The sequence below is a fragment of the Melospiza georgiana genome, chromosome 13 (genome assembly GCF_028018845.1).
Source record: "Melospiza georgiana isolate bMelGeo1 chromosome 13, bMelGeo1.pri, whole genome shotgun sequence".
Taxonomy (NCBI): domain Eukaryota; kingdom Metazoa; phylum Chordata; class Aves; order Passeriformes; family Passerellidae; genus Melospiza; species Melospiza georgiana.
The window spans coordinates 16,125,153-16,143,819 of NC_080442.1; the positions used below are offsets into that span (position 1 = coordinate 16,125,153).

The 18,667-nt window shown below is 41.5% G+C and overlaps 1 long non-coding RNA gene across 10 annotated transcripts in view; it reads right to left on the reverse strand.

The window, feature by feature from the left end:
* Window positions 1-2,787: 2,787 nt before the first annotated feature.
* LOC131088850 (uncharacterized) overlaps window positions 2,788-18,667 on the reverse strand; it is a 36,295-nt gene continuing 20,415 nt past the window's right edge. For 5 of the 10 annotated variants that reach the window (XR_009115174.1, XR_009115181.1, XR_009115172.1 and 2 more), the window contains 5 exons: window positions 16,983-17,256; window positions 13,498-13,573; window positions 12,761-13,013; window positions 6,626-12,242; window positions 2,788-3,941 (listed from right to left, as the gene is read on the reverse strand). This is a non-coding gene — a long non-coding RNA (uncharacterized LOC131088850). The remainder of the gene's footprint in view (window positions 3,942-6,625; window positions 12,243-12,760; window positions 13,014-13,497; window positions 13,574-16,982; window positions 17,257-18,667) is intronic. The other 5 variants (XR_009115177.1, XR_009115180.1, XR_009115178.1 and 2 more) reach the window with 5 other exon arrangements.

Consider the following 18,667-nt stretch of genomic DNA (forward strand, 5'->3'; position numbering starts at 1 on the left):
CATGTGTAATTAGCTGACTATTAGTGTGGTTCAGCCAAGGCAATAGGCAGACAGTTAACTCGAAGATAGCTCGCAGATAAAAGGGCTGGGAAGGGTGTTCTGGGGAAAGCTGGAGGTAATAGTTCAGAAGATAAAATCCTGACAAATTGAGCAGGCATCTCAGAAGTTCTTTCCCCACACCATTAGCACAGTGAAGCTACACAGGCCTTCCCTCTCCGCCCTGCAAAGCTTAACCCCTCACGGCATCTGGGGCTCTTCACCCTTGGATGGCTCACTTCTGAATTATTTAATTATCATTTCCTGTTTAAATGCATTCGTTTGAAATAAAACGGTGAAATTTCCTGCCTGTGCTTCCTGCCCTCCTTCTTGTGCTAGCATATGAAGCAGAGATTATTACCCCTGTAGAGGCCGGAATACCTCCAGCTCTTTATCTGAGAGGGTGTGTGACCAGGTCTAGTAAAAACATTATCATTAAGCATCACACCTGTGGAGAAACAAAAAGTGTGTCCGAGTTCAAGTCTTTGCAACTTCTGTGAAAAATGTGGGTGTTTTAGTAAATCTCTGTGCTAAATGAAAATGTCATTATAATTTTCACTCATTTTACAGCTGACAGGGAAGTGCTTTCTTCTGTCCCTTGGGAGTTTTCAGGATTTCATATTCTTTCAGCTAATTCTGTGGCTAACCAATAAGCTGCTAAAAAGTGAAAAATCTAACTGAGCCATTTGCTTCAGTAGTTTCAAAATATTTCATTTTTTTACTTTCACTTATAAATTAAAAATTAAAATCAAAAATATTTCAAAAGCAAATATACATTCACTTAGAATAATATTATTGGGGCACTTGCAATGATTTTTAAAAATCTTTAACATCTTTTTTTTGCAGCGGAGAAGCCTCATGAAAACTTAATTATTCAATCCAAACCTTTTTGGTTGTTTGATATTTTCCAGGACAAAGTTCTCATGGAAAACCCTAGCCACAATCCACTTTTATCATTAATTCAGTATATCAGGGCATTCTTGTTTGGGATGACTTCCAGGAAAGAATAATTGAGAACTTCATGCTAAGTTGATCCAGCAGTGAAATTCTCAAATACTGCTGAAATTATCCATATTTCTGAGTATTCATTTATGAAAAACTTACATTTCTCTAAGGTCTATATGCCTATGGCCCCTTCCATTCCTCTCAAACAGGATTGATTAAAAGTTCTTTTTGTTGAAGTAAAAGTTTATCACAGGTTTTGCACAACCTGTGCACTGTTTCTCTGTCAGTGTGTAAATTTTGCAGCAGGACTGTTAGAACTTTTTCCTGCAAGGAAAATGCACTCAGGGTATTTCAGATGAGACGGTCTTTTCTGTGATGCCAGACACAGAATTCACCAAATAGACAGGAAAACCTGCACTGTCGGGGTGGGTACAGCCATACACACTGAAGAACATGTTATTTTTTGCAGGAAAAAAAAAATCACTTCTCAAGGTACAGTTAGCAACTTTTGCTTCATAGCTATTCTTTAACCCCCAAAAGAAAATTCCCACTGCTGCTTTTAATGCTTGTTTGTCCAAGCCTTGTGTAGGCATTTGTCACGAGCCAAATTTGGAGCGAATTCTCTGCAGAAGAAATGAGGAATGAAGAGTGGGCAAGACTGTGTTGGTGTTTCTGTCCATCTTGAAGGAGGGAACCTTCTGCTGCAGCTCTCAAGTGATGCTCGAGGGGAAGAACAGCACGTACAAGGAGGAGAGCCAAGTGCCTGCCACTAGAGAGAAGCCCTGGGGACAGCACCAAGGTAAGGGCCCTCACCAGCCACTCAGAAAATGCTTTCCTTGTGACTTTTGCTGCCCCACTCACCTTCCTCCCCGTGTCCTGTCGTTTCCCATTTTGCACAACGACAGGGAATCCTGAGGTTTTACACAGGTTTCTGGAGTGAGGAGCAAGCATTCAAGCTGCTTGCCTTGCCTAAAAAGAGGAGTAGGGTTACACCAGAGGTCCTGCAAGCCCCTCACCATCTCCTCTGAGCTTAGGGGTGTTCAGCCTGGAGAAAAGGAGTCTCAGGGGGGACATTATCACTCTCTACAAGTCCCTGATAGGAGGTGCAGCCAGGTGTGGGTTGGTCTCTTCCCCCAGGTGACAAGCCACAGGACAAGAGGAAGAAACTCAAGTTGCACCAGGGGAGGTTTATGTTGGATATTAGGGAAAATTTCATCACTGAGAGGGTGCTCAAGCACTGGAACAAGTTGCCCAAAGAAGAAGTGCAGCCACTATACTGGAGGTGCTCAAAAAATGTGTGGATACGGTGCTCAGGAACATGGTTTAATGCTAGACCTGGCAGTGTTGGGTTAATGGTTGAACTGACGATCTCAGAGGTCTTTTCCCACCTTAATGACTCCATGATTCCATGGCCCCTGTGATTCTATGATCCCACCTTAATGATTCCATTATTCCATGGCCCCTGTGATTCTATGGTCCCACCTTAATGATTCCATTATTCCATGGCCCCTGTGATTCTATGGTCCCACCTTAATGATTCCATGATTCCACGGCCCCTGTGATTCTATGGTCCCACCTTAATGATTCCATGATTCCACGGCCCCTGTGATTCTATGGTCCCACCCTAATGATTCCATTATTCCATGGCCCGTGTGATTCTATGGTCCCACCTTAATGACTCCGTGATTCTATGGCCTCTTTGGCAGAAACTCCCAGCAGATGTACAGAAAAATGTCAGAAGTCAAACTAATTCTTCTCATGAGGTATCTTCCTTGCTCCTATCACGCAGTGCATTAGAGACTGGCAATAGAAGTTGCATAAAACAAGAATGTTTAATGGTATTTTAAGTTGATTATATTTTTGGTATTCTTTTGGCAGAAAGTCCTGCAATTTAATTAACTAATTGTGTTGCATGACAAAATTTTATTCACTTTAAACCTCTTTTGCTCCTTGTATTAACATAGTCTATAAATATTCCCCTCCTAAGAACATTCTCCATAACATTTGCCACGGTATAAACTTCAGCCCCCTCCTCCCAAAGAGTTCTAAATTTATCTGGTTTATCCTGGCATGAAAGCAAATACGTACAATTACTGACAAGACAACCACTATCAAACCCAACTGTTGTTACCCAGACTGAAATTCTTCCAAAAATTAATTATTTAAAATAATCCAAACGGTGCAAATATCCAAAGATCAGACAGATCCATAAAACTTGCCTGTAGCAAAATCATGCAATTAGAATCATGCTCATAAGTGTTGCAGTCTTAAAACATTAATGGAAGGAGTTATTAAAATTGTATTTGATTTGCATTATTACAACACTGAATGCACTATGGAAAACTGAGTCCATGAGTGAGGTGCAGCACAAACCAGAGTATTATTATCTGAGTTGGAACTTTAAAATAGACTCTGCTTTACAGTTCTGCCTGAATTTTCTTTAGTTTTATTGCTCTTGTAAATTGATAAGGATTCCTGGTTTTATATTAGAAATAGAAAATGAGGAGGAGGATAAGAAAATAGTTGTAGATAAAGACTCAGGAAAGCAATTCGAGAAAAAAAAAATCCTTCCCAAAGTAAGTAATTTTTATCAGAAATGAGATGCGTTGTTGTGATCATAAGTGCCATCAGAAGCCCCAAGAATTGCAGGGTTTCTGTAGACAACCTAGGGAAAAGTTTCCCCAAATGTGGAAGCAATTATTATAAAGAAATTCATGACTCACAGTAAGAATTCCTGGTTTTATTTCCATTACAAATAGTCTGCAATTTGTGCATCTCTGTCTGACATCTTTTTATTGGGCACTTACCCTCCCTGACATGTTTATAAAATTACCTGCTTCATTAGTGGGACATCACCAGCAAATCTGATGCACAAATATTGCCTTTAATCCAGCAGAAAACAGAGTTTGCTGAAGTCAATGGAATAATTTCAATCAATTCCAACAGAATTAGAGATAAACCTGTGAGGGTTAAAAAAGATATATATATAACCACTATTACAAAGTGTAAGAAGGAATACAGGGAATTTTCTTTGCAACTGAGATATTTTTAGGTTTTTTATTCTTTAGAATCCCTGTACAGGCACGTCCCTCATGCACAGTTGTCAAAAATAGTGTTTAGGCATTTAGGCTCAAGTTGATCTAATCCAGTACAGAAGTGTGCTCTAAATTTTTCAGGGCAGTGAAAATTTGTAAAAATGGTATCTTCATGTTCAAAAGCTCCATTTCATTTAGAAGAACAGTGTCAATAAATTAAATAAATGAGATTATTTCTATTAAAAATAGAAATAGTGTCTTGTAGAAAAAAATAGTCCTTCTTCTGAACTTAAACTATGCTTTAAAATTCAGTATTCAGATCCTTAGCAGGTGTAAATCATCACAGAAATTATGCTGTTACACTTTACATGATATTACCAAATTGTCTTGCTGGTAATTAAGAATATCCTCTATGGAATAAGGACCAATGACAGGAGAAAGTATAAGTTGATATTGTCTCAGCACGCCTAAGTGGTAGACAGAAATATTCATGTGCATAATCTTGCACCTTCCTTACATGATACCCAGTGGGCTGAAGTAATAGTGTACAGAATTATCTTGGAAAAGGCAATTCTCAACAGAAACTAAAGAATCTTATGAGTTGTCTGTGTTTCTCATAATTATACATGGCAAAAATTAAGATAAAACTAACAGGCATGCTCTTGGAAAATGTTTCTTTAAAAATGTTTCTTTAAACTTTCAGCATATTATACTCAAGTGTTTTCCAAGCTCAAATTTTCTGTATTTCATTCCAAGAAAATCAGTATCCCTTTCTCCATTTCTCTTTATGGGTCTATCATGTCTGTAATGTACAGCACGTAGAAACCAATGCCATTCCTATTACTCAGGAAGGCAATGAAGCTGTTCTGATCAAAGATGAAATTTCTGAATTCTGGTGTATGAAATTCGGATGAAATTTCTGAATTCTGATCAAAGATGAAATTTCTGGTGTAAATTTCAGGGGAAAGGCCTGAATTCAACAGAGACTTCCATGAAGAGGCAAACAGCCACTCTGTCCTCTACAGCACAGCTCCCCTAACTCACCAACAGAGAGTTTTTCCAGAATCAAACTTCTCTTTAAAATGCCAGTGCTCTCCTTCCTCGGTATTAAAAGTGATTCTCGTGAAAATTATTTTCTTCTGATTCTCGTGGAAATTATTTTCAACATGTCCCTTAAGGAGATGCCCATTATGAGCAGCAGAGGCTCAGGGCTGGCATTTCAGGATTTCATGAAACATGCTCCAACCTATGTGTTCAGCCCATGGCTCTCCCCAGTATGCTTTGGGCTTTAGAAATCACTTTGCTTTAATTCCATCTAAGTTACTGTGAGGATACAAGGTCAAAATTCCATGGAACATGATGTTACATCCATGGAACATCAACATACAGCCGATGACCAAGTCCCCATTTTCTCTTTTTGGATAAAAAGGTCAGTATTGGTTTCACTATCCCCTCCAAAAAATTAAAAATAGTCAACTGAGAGAGGAAAAAATACAATGCATAGTGGTGAATGATGCTAGGATGCATGTGTTTAAAATGTCCTGTAAGTGCAGGGTAACCAGAATCCTGATGTCATAAACATAACATTAAAAGGCCAAACATATTAAGACCAAAAAATATTCTGTATAGATTACTAGTGAGCATCCTTATGGCAGATACTGAGGGATATTCTAGATTCTATCAGGAATCAAGAAAGAATTAGGCATATATGTACATATAGGAGGAGTTTTTGATCTCACATAAAATGTAGAAAGCATAAAATACTGTGTATTAGAGGTCCCCTGGGCAAGAACTATTATCTCAGCATCAACTGCAAACACATTACCATCGGAAGGCTTATTCCAAGGTATGAAAAAATCCACTAACAGCAGGAAACAGAAACGTTTGAGAGCTCCTCTGGAAGCCCTCAGAACCAAAGCAGGATGGCTCTGTGCAAGGCAGGCTCCAGCAGCGCGGGCCCTCCAGGAGCTCTGATCAGGCACTTCCCTCATCTTCACGTCTGCACCCTCCAAGCTGAATATCAGCATCTTTCTGAAGCTGCTTAATGCATGAGGCTCTGTTTTAACCTCTCGGTGTCCTGTCTGTATGTGGAATGCAGAGAAGTGGGCTTTTTTCCTTATTAATATGGAATAATAAAATAATGTCACCTGTTGTAATGCACCAAGAATTTTGTGGGAAAATTTTTTCCCACAGAGGGAAAATTCTGTGTCCTGCCTACTAAATGACAGGCACAAGCAGCTCCTTCTGTGCATGTGATCACATCCCACTTTGTGCACGTTGGAGCTTTCCAAACCTCCAGAGTTTTGTGTTTAGCAAAGCAGATGTGCAAATGGAGATCGGGGTGACCTCCCTTCTGAGAAGCAGGCCTTTGACACACATTACTCCCCTGCTGACAGCACCACAAGTGTGGATCAGTTGGCATTTCACACCTGCAACTAATGTAGAAGTTGTAACAATATGAGTGAGCATTAGGGAGAGAAGGGATCCTTTGGACATAAACCAGCTATATTTAACAGGAAAGGTGCAAATCCACATTATGACTCAGGATATGTATTAGCTGCAGCCCTTCCATAACCTAGAAAGAAAGAATTATATCCAAGGGAACTTACCTCAAAGAGTTTCTCTCTCCTCAGGCAGAAGTGATGATTAGGCTAAAACTGGCCATTTGTTTTATCTGTGGGTCGGGAATAGACAATTTAGTCCTTGCAGCTTCAGCTGTCTTGGCTCAAGATCCTGACCTACAATAAATACCTCTCCAATCAATAGAGCACTGAACTTGGAGCACAGCCAAGGACCTTTCCTGGCAACTTTGGCCTGGACTGAGCTGACCTGGTAAATCTGCAGCGTTTGGGGAGAGATGTCACTGAGGATCCTGAGCTCTCCAAGTCCTCCAAGCCTTGGGAAGTCTGTGCCTCCAGTTAGGCTGCTGGGGACAGGAGCTACAGCAGCTTTTCACATGCTGTTTTCTTGTTGGTGACAGATGATCTGCGCTGCTCCTTGGGCTGTTTGGGCTGTCCTAATGCTGCAGCACATATCCTACAACACTCATCACTGCTCAGGGCGCTCTTCGCTGAAGCAGGTCTATCAGCTGCAGAGCATTTGGGGTTGGATGTATTTGCTCCCCCAATTAGGAGCAGCAAATCTTGTTGAGTGGATAGAAAGGTACCATCACCCTTAGTACCAGCATGGTCTGGGAGCTCATCTCTGGATGAGTTCTGCAGGTTTCTTTGCCAGTGTCCAAAGGTGGCTGCCCTGATCCCTCCCTACATTTCCCCCTTCTGCCTCTCTTCCTGCCTGAGAAATGTCACTGCGGTGAATGGGCAGCTTCAGCTCCTCCTGCCAGGCTGGGAAGGGGCCACAGCAGCACATCTCTCCTTGAAAATCAGGGTGCAACACCCACCAAAGGGGGCCCTGGGACGTTACGTGACATTTCCTTGGGAAAGGAAACCGGTTTGTCACCTCTTGCTTAACGGTGTCACCTCAAGGCAGAGCTGAGGAGCACCCGTGGGCACCAGAGATAAGGTTGCATTAGTAACACTCTATCCATCTTGTTCTGGAGATCATGGAAGCACAGGAAAGCTTGGGTTGAAAAAGACCTCCAAGATCACCTAGTTCCAAGACATTCTGTTTTCCAGCCTCGAATGTGACATAACATTAAAAATGTGGTGAGAGTCTCACTTACATAAATGTTAATTTATAGATTGTCCTACCAAAGAAAGTAAAGCATCTCTCCCAGCTCATCTTCCTGATTTCTCTTAGAGGATAGAACAGCTCCAAAGTAGATCAGAGCTGTCACCATCCATGACCCCTTGGGGTGAGAACTGTATGAAAACATAGAAAAGGTGTTCTTAATGCAGAATGACATAAACTACAGATGAAGTATGTGTGAATACTTTTGTGTAAGGTGACTGTATGAATGTACTCTGCAAAATGCATTTTGGATGTCGTTGAGAATAGTAGTGCACACAATTCAAAGTTACCAGGAATATTAAAACAGGTGGGAAAGGCACAGAATAGACAAAGGAAATTGTAGATAAAGGCAGGAAAAAGGGAAAGATGATAGATGCGGAGACAGCTAAGAGGATGACAGGTGAGACAGGCAGGATGAGATAGGACAAACCCAAATGGTTCATTGGATGGAAAAATGTCTCTCTGGCATTGTACCTTTAGTTTGTTTTTCCACAGTGGTGTTACAGTTCTGTTTCTACTGCTACTACAAGTGCAGCACTGAAGTTCTCCTGATTAGTTTTTCCCCCCTGTGTAAGATGTCCTTTATGCTGTGATGAGATCATTTGTGTATTAGTTCATTTTAATCTTTTCAGAAGGAATCCAGGAACTGCGGTGAGGTCATGACTGCAGTAATGTCTAAAAGGATGGTTTTATACAGGAGGGGAGGAGTATTCCTCTCATTTAGCAAAACTCTAACAGAATTTGTGGCTCTCAAGTGTGTTGGACAAGTTAAGGTTTGGGATTTTTTCTGTTGTGTGTGTTTGCAAAGGACAGGCTGCTTCATACTCTTGTTTTTCCCTAAGTATTGCATAAATCTAATAAATTGTGCAGACAAAGTACCCTGTTAGAACTTCACCTGAATAATCCTCTAGCATCATCCTGACCCATGACACCTCCCAGTTTTACAGTCAAGAGCGTGGTAAATAAACCCAGACTCCTCTGGTGGCCTGAGTGTCCTCACATCAGACCTCCTGTACCACTGAGAAGGCAGCTGCCTCACTGAGAGCATCCTTGTTCCCATCTCAAGGTGAAAAATCCTTGGGGCATGCCCCAGGGCCATGGTATCACTCTTTAATATGATATATCTGTGCCTCATGGGTCAACTGAGCAATGTCAGGCATGAATTTGGACTGTGACATTTCAGGCAATGACCCAAAAATAAAAGTGCCAAAATTTCACTGTTACTCTGATTTTCACCTCCAGTCGTTCCCACTCTCTGTGGAAGTGACAAGACTTAATGATATAATTCTGAAAGGTCTCTGGATGGATTTAATACTGGAAAGAGACGTGTAGACAGATGGAATCACGTGCCTTGCTTTGCCATGGCCAATGTATTATATTTTAAGGTGTTCTAATGAACTTTAAAATTATTCCCCAGCATGCACTGGTCAGAGGGGTTCTTCTGAGTGTGCCATCTTCCTGGATCCTTGAGATCATTCCCTCTGGATCTGTTGGATCAACAGCAGAGTGGTGATAACAAATACAGTGCTGCTTTAACTGTGCTTTCCCCCTCTTTGCTAAATGGACTTGTGCATACCAAGAGTTACACTGCTCCTCTTTTAGCAACTTCAGGGCATCAGTCATGTGCTCAAAACCAGTTCCCCTCTCATATCTAGAGACCAAATGTCTTGGATGATCCATGGGACACAGAAGACGCCACAGGCTTAGTTTTGCTCCAGGGGTTTGAGAGATTTAGTTACCCAGAGAGGAGTGGGAGATTAATGGTGCTCGTTGATGGTGACAGGGACCTGTGTGCTCGAAATCCCATCACAGGCAGAGAAGAACCCACCTCTACACACTCCTAATATGCATAACTATGGAAAGCCTTTTAAATAAAAAAGACTAATTAATAATGCCTAGTGGTCTAGGTGTATAAGTATGAATTGTCAGGGATTTCTGCAGGCTCAGGGAGGTGGGGAAATGGGTTAACATTGCATTGTTTCAAATTACAGGGTTTTAGATTGTTTCAAACGAGAAGCAGAGAGGGTTTCCACGCCAGATTTGAGACTTTTATTCTCTTTTATTTGTACTCAAATTTCGGCTTCAGCTCACATTGTCATTCTGCCCAGGCTGCTTCCCAGACCAGCTAATTTGTCTACCTGTGTTCCATTTTAGGCCTTGGTTTTAATTTGAGGATGATTCCTGCTAATACCAAAGACTGGATAGGACATCCATTAAAAGTCTACACAGCAATTGAAATGGAAAATTCCAAAAGAAACCCTATTAGAGTTTTTCTCCATCAAATCAACATTACAGACTTCTTATGCATTTCTTAATTAGACATTGATATTAACTGGACTGTTGCATGATTTAAATCTAGCTCTTAATCTCAGCTATTCTATGCTGCTGTAGTTTTTATGACATCCAACCAGCGGCTGCTTTATGCATTAATCTATCTGGAAAACCACCTTCACATTTTTTTTTTGTCTTTTTTTAGAAGAATAAAGGCCCCAAGAAGGAAATGAAAGCTTTTGGGTTCAGCCATTAGTAATTTTCTGCTTAGTATTTGAAAAATTGCTTATTTTAATTGCTTCATAGAAGAAAAAGATATCAAAGCTAACGTTCTTTCTCTCCAAACTTTGTAATTATTTCTCTCAGACTCTTATTTGAAATGCCTTGAAAGGATTTTCATTGAAATGTAGATTTCTTCTCTTTCAAAAGTACTTTTATTCCCCTGTGCTTCTTTCCCTTTTTTTTTTTTTTTCCTATTGACTTCCTCTCTAGATTTAGAGCAAAAACATAGTCTCCAATGTCTGGACACTGCAGCATGTGTCACACAGATGTCCCCAAAGTGACATCTTCTTTAAACCTAACCTTCCCATGGCCTACAGACTGTGCTGACAATTTGCCTTAGGTCTTAGTCTGGTACCCTTGGGCTTCCTCCAGGGATAGCAAGGAAAAGCCATAGGTATTATAGGGGCTTGCTCTGTCTACTCATGCTGAAAATTATTGTGTGATTTGCTAATTAATATCAGCACCAAAATTAGGAATCTAATGGAAAAATTCTGTAAATATGAATGAGGGTGTCAGTGAGCTGAGGCCAAGGCAGATGTAAGCCTTGTATAGTTTTGGGTTCTGTTTCCAGCAGTGTAAGCCCTGAATATCCTAATCCAGAAGGGAATTTACCAACCAAACCCTGTAGTTAATTCTGCATTGTATTTAAATGTCAGTAGCACAAAGCCTGAGGATCGTGTTGGCCTCCACAGTAATCCTTGATACCAATACAGCAATAGTAGCAAGAAGTTCTTTATTTCACCTATACATTTTCAGAGAGCATCATTTACTAATAGATTATGATCTGGTCAAAGTGATCTATACATTCATTACATCTGGAGTGGGCTTTCATAACTCACAGGACCTGAGAATGAGGCAAAACTCACACTTGTTTATGGTGCTGCAGCTCTGCTCAGCAAGAAAAGGTGCAGAGAAAACACTGTCCTAAGCACTTGTGGTCTGCTCTGGGTCCCAGGTGATTTCTCATGCCAGCTCACAAATATCCTTAAGAGCCTCAGAAGAGGGGGGACGTGGCTGCCCCAGAGCCACCTCAAAATGCAGCTTTGCAAACCAGTCACCCCACAAGCCTCGTGCAGCCATGGCTGAGGTTATCTCCCAGGGGAAATCTTCCCAGTGGAACAAAACATTTTGAGAATAGAAGATGGAAATGAAGCTAAAGCATTCTCAATATCATATTTTGCACACATTTTTTTTTTGCAATAACACAGAGGGAAGAAAGAGAATAAGAAAATGAGTTAGAGGGAGATGGAGAGAGAGATGGTCTATTAAGCAAAGCTACTTTTTTACTCTCTGAATTTACAGTCCTGATAGACATCTCTTTTCAAAATTACTCATTTTTTATATTCAGATACTACAGCTTTCAGTACTAGGTCCTAGATTTGTCTGGACAGATTACCCTCTTATTTCCACAATGAAACTTAATTATCCTTTTTATGTCTTCAGATACTTCCAGTTATTTCCTGAACTGTTTCTGGGGACAGAGAGCAGCTGATGGGTCAGTCAGTAAAGTAAATACTGTGCATCCCTACTGTTTTTAAGGCAAAAGCCCTTTGGCCCCAGGTCTTTTTAGAATATCTTGAGGGCTAGCCCATATAATTTGCTCAGATCTACTTTCCTGAGCTTTTTTTCTTTTTGTGACTAGGCAGAGACTCATCATTTTCTCACCACCTTTCTGTGTATTACTTGGAAGCATCTAAATGTGACTAACTCACCTGGAATCCGTAGAGGGATATTTGAATGCGTCATCCCTGAGACAAGAATAACTCCTCCTGAAATCCAGGGTGGAATTGACTGCGTGGCTTCAAACACCCCTTCCTGTACCCCTGCTGCTGCAGCAAGAAGGAATGCATCCGAGTGCTCAGAGCCCAAATGAATAAATAAACTGGTTCAAAGCAATGGCAGGAGCACACAGGGGTGTGGAAGTTGCTGGTATTGAGTAGTTTCTGGATTTTAGGACACTCCAGGTTTCATCTGTAAAGAAAACTATAACACATAATCCACTGTCACTGCATTCTGTCTGAGCAGAGCTAACACAGAGCAGTCAACATGAGAATATCACCTGAAATAACCCAGGACCTGCAAATACTGAACAGAAAATTATAATGAGTATCCATTCAGACTTTGAGAGTTATTTTTTAGCTTTTTCTTTATTTTTAAAGTCTCAGTTGTTCAAATTAGAAAGTAAAGAAGTGTTACAACTAATTAAAATATAAATTGGCTACAGAAAATCACCGAAATCATCAGGAAGTAGAGAGAGAGCACAACTGGGGATGTGTTATAGAATCCTTTATGAATTAAATGCTAAATTCTAAAGGGCTGACCTGGCAAAATAATATTAATGTTAATATTAATAGAGCAAGTGTTGCTGTGGTACCCAGGTATATTTTACTTGGTTGAACAAGTAGTGGTCAAATGCAGTTTAGCTAGGCTGGGATGAATAACAGACTTTGTATGGACTTTACATATTGTATTCACCCCGAATTAAACAAAATTTCTCTTACCCTGGCACAGCATTCACACTGCAGTCACATCTCTGCATGGAAGTTCCTTCTTCCAAGTCAAACTTGTGACCCCAGCCTGAAAGCAGGAACCAGCATGGTTCAGTATCACTGAGTCTGTCATACCAAAACCAGAAATTAAGATGTCACTGAGGTATAAAACACAAGTTTCTCTGTCACACCCAACCTACATTTTCTCCAGATGAGCTCATCATACTCGGTTTCCACTATCCTCAGAGAACAGATAATCTGTTTCCTATAAATACAATAAAGAGTGCTTCAAATGACATGACATTTTTTCAATTCGTCATTTCGGTGATTCAAAATAAGTGTGAAGGGAAAAGATGCTGAAAGCAGCAAGCAGCAGGAGCCCAGGACTGAGGAGCTCAGGAGGCTGAGTCTCCATTTTTGCTGGGTTTTGATGGATTCTCCCATCTCAGACCTGTCACCTGAACCTTCAGCCTGGGTGCATTTACCTCCACAGGGTCCTGCAGCCCTGTGTGCTGCACAATGATCTGGTCCTGATCTCATCTCTGCCCTCACTCCCTGCAACCAGAAAAACAGTGATAAAAAAATAATAATAAGCCCAGAATAATTATGTATTGTCTTTGCAGTGAAACAGGCCTTGAGCACTGAGAGCTCTCCACTGGGAGAAGTCCCATTTAAAAAATCTCCCTGGCATAAAAATGAATCAGATCCTGTTACATGAATGGCCTGTGTTTACTATTCTTTTCACTTACCTTCTAGTCGTTCATTTTCTGAGCTGACTTGTGCCTCTTCCTCTGTTGCCAGCAGGAATTGGGTAACAAGAACTTGCTGGAAATGGAGTGGTAAACAAATAAACAAACACAGAGAAGGACCTGCTGACTTGGCAGATGCACTATTACAATCATGATGTAAAACTATCAAGCAACAAATGCAACTTCTGAATATCTCATGACTCACATCACAAACAGTGAAGGGAAAACTGAAAGAGAATTAATGAATTTGGAACAACACTGGATTTTCAGATCATAGGAAAATCAGGACAAGTCTGGGTTGAATTCTTGGTCTGAATCAAATATTCTTCTTCCTGTAGCCATCAATCACTACATCCATTATCTGTAAAAAAGGCATCACTTGGACTACCCCAATAGCAATGACCACTCTACTATAACCAAGAAAATCAGTCAGCATCTTTGCTCTAGGGTAAGGAAAATATTTGGACGCTTCAGGAGTACTCATTTCTCCTCCCAAGAGCCCAAAACCTCTAAGTGTGTTACCAGGGCTCCTTGCTTCATCTGTTTCAATTTTGAAGCTCTTGGAAAAGGTAACAGTTCACAACTGCTGCAATGGTCTTGCCCCAGGGAGATGGACAAAGCAGCAGGGCAGAGGCAGAAACACCACAAGGAACCCAACGGATGTTTTCTTGGGAAAAAGGGGAGATTAATTAAAGGGGAAAATCTGCTGGTCATTAAGTGTCCTGGAGCAACTATTGTGACACTGAAGCAGTGAGTTTCTGTGTGGCTTTAAGACATCTGCCCTGAGGAAACATTTGCAATTGAAACTGTGTCCTCTTTTTCCCAAGTCTCGGATTCCCATGGGCCAGCAGTTGCCTTGCTAAATGAAATGCTTCTTTAGGGAGACTGGCTGGCCCCAGGGATTGGTAATGCAATATAGAGCCTTTCATCTCTCACCCATGAACCCAAGTCAAACAGAGTTTGGTAAATGGCCAATAACCCCTACCATTCCGGGGCTGTTTGGTGACCTGTGCGAAATGAGGAGGGTCATCTCTGTGTCTGTTTACTAGAAGGCAAGTGTCAACTTCACCATAAAAAAGGACACAGTTACTACTCATTATCACCCAATTTAACATTCTGAAGACAAGAGAACGAGCCTGGAAAACTCAGCCATCTTCTGACCCAACCATGGCGGTCCCAGTACATCAGGGCTTGAGGAACATTAATGAGGACAGCTGCATTGTAGCAAACCAGGCTGTGCCTCTCCTGCCAACCAGAAATCCACGTCTGAGCTACTCTCAGCTGCGTGTGATTACAGTCCTTCCCAGATCCACACGGAAATCCACAGGACTCTGTCCAGTTTTTGGGTGCATCGGGCACTAAAACACAACCATGAAGTTACACAATGCCGCAGGCTTCTGCAAATCTGCATTTATGGTCTTAAAAAGGCACAGGCAACTTGCACAGGGACCCAGAATCCAGCACTGAGAGAGTTAATGTGCTGAGGAGCCCTGCACTGAAAGGCTCTGTTCCCTCACCCATGGTGAATATAGTGTTCTGGTTACCAAAATAGCTGTATTTGGAAGGGTTGAAGGCCAGAAGCTCACTGCAGTACCCACTCTTGCCCTATGCACTGCTCATTTTAAGGTCAGACCTTTAGCATCAGGAATCTGTTAGAAGAAAGAGGAATCGCTTTAAAAGTTGTTGCCACTCTGGGGATTACCCTGGAAGGTCTGAGAGGGTAAAGGAAAGGGCAGGGGCAGATAAACACTTGGCCACATGAAAAATCAGCTGCCCCTAAATTTCAATACATCTGCATAAACCTCCCAAAACTGCAGCCAGCTTGCTCTTCCTCACAGTGTTCCCAGTCACCAGTCTCATTTTGCAGCCCTTCTCATGCCACAGCAATGCTAACTCTGTCATTGTCAGCTGAGTTACTGTTTAATCCCTCCTATCTTGATTAATTGCATTAAATTGGTATACCTCTGTTAATTAAACAGAAGATGGCAGAGGCAGCTTTTACTTCTTGTTCTTTTGTGTAGATCATTTCCCAGGACTTCACAGGTTGTGGAAAAATAACAATACAGACACACCACACATCATATTTCAGCACAGCTGATAAAGCTATTTTACCCATACAGTGGTCCATGATTCTTTTTGCATATCACAGTACAGGTTTAATTACCACGCTGCTGCTGCATGGCAGCTCTTCTTGCTTTTTCTTTTTTTTATTTGTATTATTTGCAAGTCATAATCATGTTTTCCTGTCATCCCCGAGCAATGTGCATGCGTGCGTACAGGCAAATGCCAAGCCTGGAAAGGAAATTTGATGCGTGTCCATGAATTAGAGTTTTCAAACTTTGGCTGAAGATTAGTACATGTAAACATAGCTCTGCCCCCTTCATCTTGGATAATTGGTCACAAATGCTACTTGACACTTCTCAAATCAGACACTTTACATACTTCTGAGCATAGCTGAACTTTTTTGGCAGGAATTAATTTGCTTTGCAACTTAGCTGCTCGTTCCTGGCCCGGTCCCTGCTGCAGTGATTTCAGGGCAATGTTCTGCCCGTGTGAGGCAGGACCAGATCTGTTTGCCAGCGCCGACGAGCCCAGCTCTGCTGACTCCCTCACAAAAACAATTACTGCAGCTGATGTTCTGCCCTTTGCCAGCCTTGATTAACACTGGGATTTTTACCTTCAGGCCCCTCTTTCTATTCCAATGACTGAGCAAGTTATAATGCATCAGGGGACGTCTCAAAAGAACGAGGAAGGTGATGTAGCATCCCCAGAAAATGCAACTTTTGACACGCCAAAACCCTTCCACAGCTTTATGGGAGATGGTCACAGACACCATCCAAGGAAACTCGCTCACTTTTTTTTCCTGCCCTTCCTGCAAACAGCGCACGCTCCAGCAGAGAGGGGAAATCCATTTCTGGAGTAGTGATGGAGTTTGAAGCAGGCACAGAATTTGGTGCTATTAAAGAGCCCCCTGTTTGCTCTGACAGTTCAGTGTGTTTACTCACCCTGCACCAGCACTGAGAGAGCTGAGCAGACCATATGCTCACTTAGAAGGGCTGCCAGGTCTCAGGGAGCATTGCTGTGCCTGTTCCAGGAGGGGTTTGGGACAAGAACACATTCCATAAAGGATTTCACTAGGAATATTGTATTTTATCTGGTGATTTATTTCTGTCCAGTCTCTGCACTAAATGGCAGATTATCAGCATTTCCATGTAGATCTATGAATAACCAGTGGAAAATCTCATTTGCCCTTTATTCACTGGGGTGTTGATAAGCTGCAGCATATTAAAAATATTTGTCAGTTTGTTCTTCTCAGCTATCAAGTAGGGTACGTGCCAGCATGGCTGCTTCACCCAGAAAATGGAGAGAAAATGACGAAAAAAATGTCAGTTCTAGAAGAGGGTGACCATTTGCATGAGTTATTTTAGGATTATTGCCTTGCTTCTAACTAAAACTTAAATCTGTAAATTAGACTGAGCTCCTACCTGCAGAAGCAAAGGGTGGAACTTTGTGCTGTGCCTCAGGTGTAGAGAGGAGCAAATCCCTGGTGGTGCACTCGTGTTTCCTTGGTTCTCAGGGCTTCCTGCAGCTCAAAGCACTGATGAGGAGTAGCCAAGACAGAAAGAGTCCCCACCTCTGGCCTCTGGTGCTTGTGCCATGACCAAGAGCTGAGCCCAGGGCCAGGGAACCAGCTGCATCAGCCACCTTTGAGTGCTTGGTCCCCCTGCTTTCCGATCATGGTCTCGTGATGGTTCATCCCTAGAAAAGAAGGGTAACTCCTGTTATCAGAAATATGGCAGATTCACTGTGGAGAAGCAATAATTTCCCCAGAATTCAAAAAGAGACATGGCATGTTAGTATGTCTTGAGTTTTTATAGGTTCATACTTTAAAATAAACAAATTGGTATGTATTTTGCTCTCTTCAGTTTAACTCTGATGTTTGAATCACTGTGGGAGGGGTGGGTATGATATTTCTAGGAGAACAAGGCAACAATTGGCCAAGAGATATAGCACAGCTCTAAAGTCTGAGCTAAGGAGGATGCTTGGTTTCCATTACTATTATCTATCACTATAAATTTAGCTTTCAGGTCCTAGACATTTTAAAATAACATGTCTAGTGTTGGAATAGGAGACTATCAGAAAAAGTGAATTACAGGTTACAGGCTTCCAGGATTTGCAGTAAAAGAACTATTACTGTAATTACACCTGTGGAGTCCTCATTTATGTTGTTATTAGGGGAAAAGGATGGGAGAATTAGGATGTATGGAAAGAAAACATTGCAGAAGGGGGGCTAAATAGTTTAGCTGGGACAAAGAACTATGATGGCTCCTGGTCACACTTGTGTTTTCAGCATGTGAAGTCACCATGTGCATGTGGACCTGAAATGTCCAGGGATTTAGGTGAAACCACTATGGATCACCAGTATCTGGTACAAATGGACACAAACCTCAGCCCCCAGAAAGGCCCAGCCTCACACTCAGCACCCAGATTGGGAGCTGATGCCTTTTTGTGCCATTGAGCATCTCCATGATCTCTGCTGGGTGCAAATGGGGATTGACCAAGTGACTCCATGAGCTCCCTTCTTCAGAGACAAAAGTCCTTCCCCATCCTCAAAGAAGATCAAACCCAGATCCTTGAACATTTGAAATGAGAGTAGAATAGGGAAAAACAAAATCTTTCTTTTTAGGGGAGAGGTGAATCTCCATTTTGTCTCGTTATTTTGTCAGGGCTGAGTGGCCATTATTAGTCCATGGCTACTTGCTGGTGTAAATCCACTGTGTCATCTCCTGGATGTTATTACTTAAAGTCAGCAAATTTGTGCTTCAGTGGCTGAAGATTTGCTTGCTTAATGCCTGGTTTCATCAACAAATTCAGGCTGGCAATGACATCCTACTTGTCTAAGTTAATATACAGCTTTGCACTGTCCTTGTTTCCCTTCCCATTCAAACTTATGGCTCTGTGTTGGTGTCTACCAAAAACCAACATCACAGCTGAAGAGAATAAAGTGATGAACGAACATGAGGTTTGCATGTAGAGAATTAGAAGTCCGGCTGGGTAGATCACATTATTTAATGTATCATCATTATGTTTGCATTTAAAAAGCATTTAAAGTATATTATTTCTTCTAATACTCCATCTCTTCAGTGCTCTGACAGCAGGGATGAATCGT